Source organism: Cornus florida, unplaced genomic scaffold (assembly GCF_030987335.1).
Source record: "Cornus florida cultivar Cherokee Brave unplaced genomic scaffold, ASM3098733v1 CherokeeBrave_3.0.0_Hap2_Chr09, whole genome shotgun sequence".
NCBI classification, from domain to species: Eukaryota; Viridiplantae; Streptophyta; class Magnoliopsida; order Cornales; family Cornaceae; genus Cornus; species Cornus florida.
The window spans coordinates 17,030,933-17,040,145 of record NW_026775579.1 but is presented as its reverse complement, the minus strand read 5'-3'; the positions used below and the strand labels follow the sequence as shown (position 1 = coordinate 17,040,145).

At 35.6% G+C, this 9,213-nt stretch overlaps 1 pseudogene; it reads right to left on the bottom strand.

Moving 5' to 3' along the window:
* Window positions 1-4,898: 4,898 nt before the first annotated feature.
* Window positions 4,899-4,997, bottom strand: LOC132275684 (small nucleolar RNA R71; annotated as a pseudogene).
* Window positions 4,998-9,213: the final 4,216 nt, after the last annotated feature.

Here is a 9,213-nt window from a genome sequence, read left to right as displayed (position 1 = left end):
GAATATCCTCCACCTGATATAATGGCTTGATACCTGTATAACAATTCATCCTAAAGATCCAATTAGGTCATTCAGTTATTTACTGACCTGACACTAACAGAAGTCGAACTTAACCTTTATTGTTAATCCGAACCTCAATCCAGTTTAGGTAGGCTTAGTCTCTGAACTAAACCGTACCTAGTATGCCACCGTCCCATACCGGTGTATACTATCCTCCATTTACCACAGTTGACAAAACAATTAAATAGTTATCAACCACATTCCAAAATAAGCACAAATACAATTTAATATGTGTAAAACTGAATCATGCAACCAATAACAGATTTAGAAAACAAATCCAGTCCTTTAACTTGACAGAATCCAACTATGAAATTACCTCCTCCAAACAGTATCGTAACAGATGAGATTTATAACAGATTTAATTGTCAGTTAATCCCAACTAAGCATACATGTAATTAAAAAACAACATGCTTATAACAGAGCTACTAACAAGATTTAAATACCTAAGAATATGCAGAGAAATCAAATTTGCAAATGAGTCTGCAATACAAGTCAGTTGCACAATCATCCACATACAGACCCTTGTTTAAACTTATGTTAATTATGTCCTCAATTTCTGGATGTAAGCATGTTTCTCAATTATTTTATAAGTCCTAAGCAGTATATTACATCATTTAACAGCCTTTAAATAGTTTCAAAAACTCAAACACCATTTAAAACTCAGTATATGCAATATTAAGAGAAAGAGAAGGCTCTAAGTTTCAAAGAGCCTTCTCCAAACAAGGAGAGCCGGCTCCCCTTCCTTGGGAGCCAGATCTTGATAGGTGAGAGCTAACTCTCACCCCTAGAGAGCCGGCTCTTGTGTTTTGGGAGCAGGCTCCCTCCATTTTTTGGAGCCTACTCTCACCTTTAAGAGCCATGGCTGCGTCTGTGTGTGTCTTCTCCGACTCCAGTGGTTTTTAGTCTTTAAATTCAGTTCTATTCCATGTTTTAAGGTCCCATCCCCATCCCAGATTGATCACAAATTAAAGTTATACATCTATAAATTGAATTACAGGTCAATGTTTAAAGCAACAATAAAACATATAAAAACTGAACTTGTAAAAAACTGAGAAACAGATTATAATCCAATGATGCTAGAAACTGATTTAATATGTTTAAACAATGAAATTCAAACTTAGTTTAATTCCTGGAGTCTAACTAAGCATGCACAGAACATAAATTCCTGGGAAAGAGAAGAACAGAACTTGCCTTTTTTAGAGTTGAAACACAAATTCCACGTCTTTGAGTTTTCCCTTGCTCTGCTTTGCTATGCCCCCTTGCTCACTCTTTATTTCTTAGTAGTCCCTTGTGTTACAGATGTAAACTATGTATTTCTAAAACCCTAAACCCCAGTAAGCGTATTCTTTTATAGGCTTAGACATTAACCCTAATCCATGCATAATTCGGCCCATAGAACAATCTAGGTTAAATTACAATGTCGGCTGAGCTTAAACCTAATATAACTTAAACCTAATATAACTCTATGTGCCACCTTTCATACAGTCACGTGGAAAACAAAATTAACTGTAAATAAAACAATTCACTTTAAATAATTAAAGTAAACTCATTAAACCATTTAAGTTAAGTAAATTAAGTAAAGTAAAGAAAACCAACTAAATAATTAATTTCAATTACAACAATTAAATAAATTAAATAAATGAAATTAAAACAAGTAAGTAATTAAATTAAATAAATGCAACTAAAACAATTAAAAAAATTAAATCAAACCAAAGAAATAATCAAAAGCAATTTTAAATACTAAATTAAATACCAGGACTATCCTTTTCAAATTAGGGGTATTACATAGGTGGGGATTTATGAGCACTAAAAAGTGCGTATTTAAACCCCTTAAGCTTAGGTATTTTCAGACCTTTATCTATCTTACTTTTCTGTTTTAGACTAATTTCATGTTATTGTCCTTTTTAGGCGCTTATCCCTAACATAAGCTAATTCAGCCAAATAAGAGCTTAAAAGAAGCTAACTCAAGCTGGATGGAAGAAAGGAGTAAAGTGGAAGCAAAATAAAGCAAATTGTGGAAATCAGCATGTTCGATCGATCTCAAGAACACTTCGATCAATCAAAAGTTCATCGATCTAGACTTTCCAAGATGGATCTAAGCCCTATTGTCCTTATCCAAAATCCCACAATGTTCGATCGATCCAACAATTCTCAGATCGATCGAAAAGATTCAATTTTATCCTATTGTCCCATCCTACCTACCACTTTTGTCTCTTTCCCCAAAATATCTCAGATCTATCCTTATCCAAAAAGGCGCCACCATAGGAGGATCGATCCAGCCAAAGTTTGATAGATCTTAGCGAAGTTCGATCTATCTCATCATAGGATCAATCGAACCCTCTCAAGTGCGAATTAAATTAATTTCCAGCTCATTAAAAGTTGTCTCATTATGCAATCATTGGATGAGCCCTTATGTACGAGCCTAGACCATTGGGTTTGACATTTAAGCTACCTATATAAGGATTATGAGCTACTTTTGTACATAGTTTTTGATATGATTTTTAGAGTAGATAGATACAATTCTTAGAGGGGAAAAATAGAAGAGGAGGCTAGAGACACATTCTTAAGAGGTTTTCCATCTACTTCAAGAAGAAGAGTATTTCTACCATGGAGATAGCCCTTCAGGGTTGGAGGACACTGTTCATGAGTGGCTAGACAACCTCTTGGGGCTAGAGTTAGCCCTAAGCATGCTTTTTTTACCTTGATTTATGTATTTTTTAGGGGATTTGTGTTGTAATACATGTTTTGACATATTTATATACATAGATTTTGTTTATTCAAAGATTTATATGGTTTAATTCTTCCAATTGATCTTTTCATTCTATCTATATGTCTATGTATGCTAAAATAAATGTTCATGTGTTTATCTCTATCTTTTGTGTTATTGATGCATGTCCATATGTGTTGACGCTATAGATCTAGAGATTATCAAGACATAGTGCTTAATAGAATGCCCTTGTGGTTTATTTGATGGTTCATGCTCATTTCTTGATGGATTGTGCCTCTCCCTTAGTTTAATTAGTTTAATTTCCATGTCTTTAGCTTAGATGTAGTGTAGTTACCTTAGTTGTTAAATGGGAGTACAATCCATGCTTGTTGTTTGATGTTCCATACTTATGAATGCAAGTAGTATATTTCTCTAATTATGTGATGTGTTTGGATGGTGAGCTTAAAGAAGGATTAATGACTTAGTTTGATGTATTGTGCTATTCATTATGTTGTTTAGACAATATATACTTAATTGGTTATCCATGGTTGTTAAAACAACCACACACACTCACTATTATTGCAACATATGTTTTCCCCCTCATTAATTGTGAATTGAGTGTATAGAAAGGTGATATTTAGTGGTGATCTTTAAGTCCAAAGACCTCTCTCTCTTGTTTTCTCTATCCTTTAATTACTTGTTTCATATTGAGCTTGCTTAATCTTAATTGTAGTTTAATCAACTAAAAATCTACCTTTTATCACACGACTTACTAACCCTAAGCATTGTTCCATTACTAGTAGCCCTCCAATCCCTTGGGACGATCCCTACTCATCCTTGCTATATTTTTAGTTAGTGGTACTAGTGGCATTTATAAATGTAAAACTTGGCCACATCATTTTGTAAACTTTTGGTGCATAGGTACGATGGAACATTAAGTTTTTGGCACCGTTGTCAGGGATTTGAATTGGCAACGCCGTGTTTTGGAAACAATTAGGGATTAATACTCTTTTGATCGTGTCTTTACTTTATTTTTATTTTTGGTTACTTATTGTGTTTGTTCTTATTTGGCTAGGTGAATTGAGTGAAGGAAGTTGAGCAAAGGAGAATTCAAAGCAAGGAGCTAAGGTAAGCACAAAAAGGACTAAAAATTGCAAAGCATAGCAAAGCTTGGAAGTTGAAAATGAATTGAAGTTGCTTAAGGTCTAGTTAAATCATCGGCCCGCGTGGAGGCTTATTTTTCATTTCTTTAATAAATCATGAGCCCGCGTAGAGGGTATTTACTTTTCTTTGCATATTGTTCAGGCATGGGAGCATGGTATCATTGTATATGGAGATTTGTTAATTGATTTGTTATGGGGACGAAGTGTTTGTTACTTGCTTATTTGCTTGTTATTTGTCTTTACTGGTGCATGCATGGTCGTATGTCATTAAATCCTACTCTTGTCCCTCTTAATTTTCATCTTGAATCGGTTGTTCGTAATCCTAGGGGTAGAGGTAGTTCTCATCACTCCATTTCACCAATGGAGAATTTGAATGACAACCATATGGAGGACCTTGGTCACATAGACCAACAAGGCATCCTCCACCCTAATGTGCATCATGAAAATGTTCAAACACCATTAGGCATGCCTAGATCATTCATTCCACCACAACAACAAGTCCAAATTCCATTAGGAATGCCTCAACCAATGTTTGCTCCATAACCTCCCATGGTTCAAGCTAATCAAGGTGTTCGTGTAACACCACCAATTGTGAATCCTCCCATTGCATTAGGAGACCATTATGTGACTAATGAATATAATGCACCCACTTGCATTCAATTTCCTCCATTTAGAGCATATCACTATGAAATCAAACCACAAACCATTCAAATGCTTCCTAACTATCATGGACTTACTAGTGAAAAACCATATAAACATTTGGATGAGTTTCTTGAAGTGTGTTCCATTGTGAAATACACGGACATGACAGAAGAAGTTTTAAGACTTAAACTTCTTCCTTTCACCCTTAAAGACAAGGCAAAATATTGGCTCAACAATCTTAGGCCTTTTTCGATAACCTCTTGGGCGGAAATGTAACAAGAGTTCTTGAAAAAGTACTATCCGGTTTCTAAGACCAATGCCATGAGAACTTCAATTAGAGAATTTTCTCTAGGGGATAGGGAAATATTTCATGAGGCATGGGAAAGGTTTAATGATTTGCTTAGAAAGTGCCCTTATCATGACATACCTAAGTGGCAACTAGTTCAATATTTCTTTGAAAGTTTACCAGATAATCACAAGGGTATGGTTGATGCATCTATGGGTGGTTCTTATCTTGATAAGCATGAAAATGATATGTGGCAATTGTATGAAAGTATGAGTGAAAATTCCATGCATAGGTCCTTATCTTCTAAAAATGGTAGAAACCTAGGTGGAAGGAAGAATGTCGGCTTATATCAAGTTGACAATTCCAATGACATAGCCGCCGAGATGAAATCCTTATCTCAAAGGTTTGATCAACCAAAATTCAACGAATCAAGTATCTTCCTCCCCTACTCATATTCATCATCGTGCATCTAATGAATCTTGCATGACTTGTTCAAGTGTCTTGCATTCTACTTCTAATTGTCCCCATGGACATGTGCAAAGTGAGCCCAGCAAGTCAATGCTACATTTGTTAATAAAGGGAATAATCCCTATGGCACTCATTACAATTCAAGTTGGAAGAACCATCCAAACTATTCTTAGAATAGCCAAGGGGAAGGCTCAAACCCGCCCTAAGGTGGTTTTCAAGGGAAGTATGTTCCGCCATCGATGCAAGGTCAAGGTTCCTAAGGTTTTAAATCATCATCATTTCAATCACATGGCAATCAATTTTCTAATTCTCATTTCCCTAATCAACCATCTTATCCCCAAGGAAATTCTAGGAGTCCCACTTTTGAAGAAAAAGTTTTGACCGCTCTAAGCACTCTAGAGGTGAACACTCAATTGCTTCTTCTCACTCTCAATCCACTGCTAAGCTAGAAACCTAAGTAGGGCAAATAACGAGTACCTTAAACGCTAGGGAGAAGGGGAGAATGCCTTTAAATGCCCAACCAAAGCAACAATGTGTTGTGGAGACTCATTCTTCATCAGAAGGGCACACAATTGAACATGTCAATGCGGTGACAACCTTGAGAAGTGGGAAGATTGTAGACAACCAAGTAGGTATTCCCAAGGAAGAAAGTGAACCAGTGCAACCAAAAGTTGACACCGATCCCGCTTCTTATCATATTCCTCCTCCATTGCATATGCATGATCATTCAAATGAGAAAATGTTAGAAAGTTGGTGGTGCGGACGTCGCACTCCGAACCCAAAAAGTTTATGCAATGTGACCAAGTTTTACATTTAGAAATTGCCACTACTACCTTTCACTAAAAATATAGCTAGGGTGAGTAGGGATCGTTCCAAGGGATTGAGGGTCGTACTAGGTTGAGGAATCAAAATTAGGGTTAGTAGGTCGAGTGATCAAAATAGTGGTTGGTTGGTTGAATTAAACTAGATGCAAATTAAACTAAGGTAAACAATAATACAATAGAGAGAACGAAAGAGAAAGAGATCATGGGGTTTAGAGATCACCACTAAGCATAGCTTTTCTATACCTTTAATGAATGATTAATGAGGGGAATAACATGTATTGCAACAAAGTGTGTGTGTGTAGTTGTTCTAACAAGCATGGATGACAAATTAAGCATATATTGTCTAAATAACAAGGTGGATAGCACAACATATCAAATTAAGCCATTAATCCTTTCTTTAAGCTCACAATCTAAACATAGCACAAGGTTAGAGATATATGTTACTTGCTTTTCATAAGTATGGAACATCAACAACAAGCATGGACTGTCCTCCCATTTAACAACTACACTACAACTAAGCTAATGACATGAAATTAAACTAATTAAACTAAGGGAGATGTACAATCCATCAAGAAATAAGTATGAACCATCAAATAAACCACAAGAATATGACATTAAGCACTATGTCTTGACAATCTCTAGATCTATAGCATCAATACACATAGACATGCATCAATAACACAAGAAATAGAGACAAACACATGAACATTAATTCTGGAATACATAGACATATGGATAGAATGAAATGATCAATTGAAACATTAAATCACATAAATCATTGAATAAACAAGATCTATATATATATAAGTGTCAAGACATGAATCACAATACAAATCCCCTCAAAAATACATAAATCAAGAAGTAGAAAGCATGCTTAGGGCTAACTCTTGCCCCAAAAGGATATCTAGCCACACATGGATGATATCCTCCAACCCTCAAGGGTAAGCTTTATGGAAGAAATCTGCTCCTTGGTTGATGAAGAGTCTCCAATGGTGTCTCTAGCCTCCTCTTCTCCTTTGCTTCCTCACTAAGAGTTCTCTAAAAAATCCTCTCTCTAGATGAATCTATAAGGTATGATATGATATAAAAAGTAATCCTTATCTTTATATAGGTAGGTTAAATGACACCCAAAATGAGCTGGGGACGCACAGCAAATATTCCCCAATGATTGGACAAAGGACAACTTTTTGTGAGCTGGAAATTTAACTTTTTCACACTGAAGGAAGTTCGATCGATCGAACCTTGGACTTGGATCGATCGAACATGGCTAAGATCTATCGAACTTAGGCTGGATCGATCCAGGATGGCAGCGCCTTTTTGGATAAAAACAAGTCTGAGATATTTTGAGAGATATTTTTTGGAAAAGGATAAAAGCGGTTGGTAGGGTGGTACAACTGGATAAGATCAATCATTTGGATAAGGAAAATAATGTTCAATCGATTAAAGAAGGAAGTTAGATCGAACAAACTTTTCTTGAGATCGATCGAAGTTGCTGAAATTCCACCCTTTGCCTCATTTTACTCTATTTTGCTCATTTCTTTGATTTATCCCATAATTGCTTCAATTATGTTCTTATTTAGCTGAGTTAGCTTGTTTTGGGGATAAGTACTAGAAAATGGAAATAACATGAGATCAATATAAAAGGGTAAAATAAAATAGATAAAGGTTATAGAATACCTAAGCTTAAGGGGTTTAAATGCGCACTTTTTAGCACTCATCACACCCCCAAACTTAAATATTGCTAGTCCCTAGCAATGAACTAGAAAGTAAATGAATGAAATGAACAACTATACAACTACGAACTAGAAAGCAATAAAAGGATAACACCACTTTCGTAGGGAACACGATTGCACTTAGCATATATAACAAGCCTTTGAAACCCCTAGGTTACCCCTAGTGGATGAGTAAAGTCTAGTGAGGGTTTCCAGAAATAATACCCACAAACATTAAGCTCATTATCAAAAAGAGGCACCAATATTGCAAACAAGTAGTGGGAGGAAACTACCTCAAGTATGCAATTTTTCAACCATTTCCAAGCAATCTCCCAAAATTTCAACATCAAGCAAATAAGTATGGTCCTCCACACATCAAAACAACTCTAGAATCCTTTTTGAGTGGACCGGCATCAAATATGTTGCTATCTTAGCCAACTAAAGAAATAATCACATCCTTACCCTCAAACTAGTACATAAATCTAGTACCGATCATCAAGACAAAAAGTGGACCTTTTATTAAAGTTTTATTGTTCTAGGTGCGCTTATTCTTTTCACTCAAATTTTTTTTTTTTTAGGATCAAAGATAGAAGCATGGTGTAATGTGTTAATCTATTAAGCTTTCTAGTGATCCATGAGATCGAGCGTTAGGTCAATGACTCCCAAACCAGACAGCTTTAGGGCATTAGGCATTCAAACACCCCTACGGACTTACAAGCTCAAATTGACTAGGCTATAAATCAAAACAACCTCCATCTAATAATTTCCCACTTCTCACCTTTTGAGAGAAGTCCTCACTTTTTTATTGCTTTTACAAAATTTTTTTTTATTTTTTAAATAAGTTCAATTAATAACCTAGAGTTTGGGCCCTTCACCTTTCAGCGTGAGAAATTTAGTGCTTCATGAGGCTAGAATCCCGGCTACTTAGTGAAAAGGGGTTGTTATCCACCTGTATCAAGAATGAAAGCTTTTAATGCACTACTAGCTCAATTGGGATATAACCAATTCAATAGTCAACAAAGCATGTACCCCACAAATGAATGCTAGTGTGTGCTTGTGCTAGTGTAGAATACTAGATCGAATCTCAAAACAATCACAAAATGAGGATGATGAGGACCACAAGTGTAAGCAAGATATCAATTTTTCAAAAAATTTACTCCTAAATGGCATCCATAAGGCATACAATGAGTATTGAACTCTCAAGTCAAACAATTTTTAAATTTTAAGCAGTATAGTCCTCAAAAGATTATAATCATAGCTAATCATGGACCAATCATAGAAAATCCCTCAAATACACAAGTCATGCTCAAAATTTTGAATTTAAAAATAAACACTGCAAAGCACTATTACC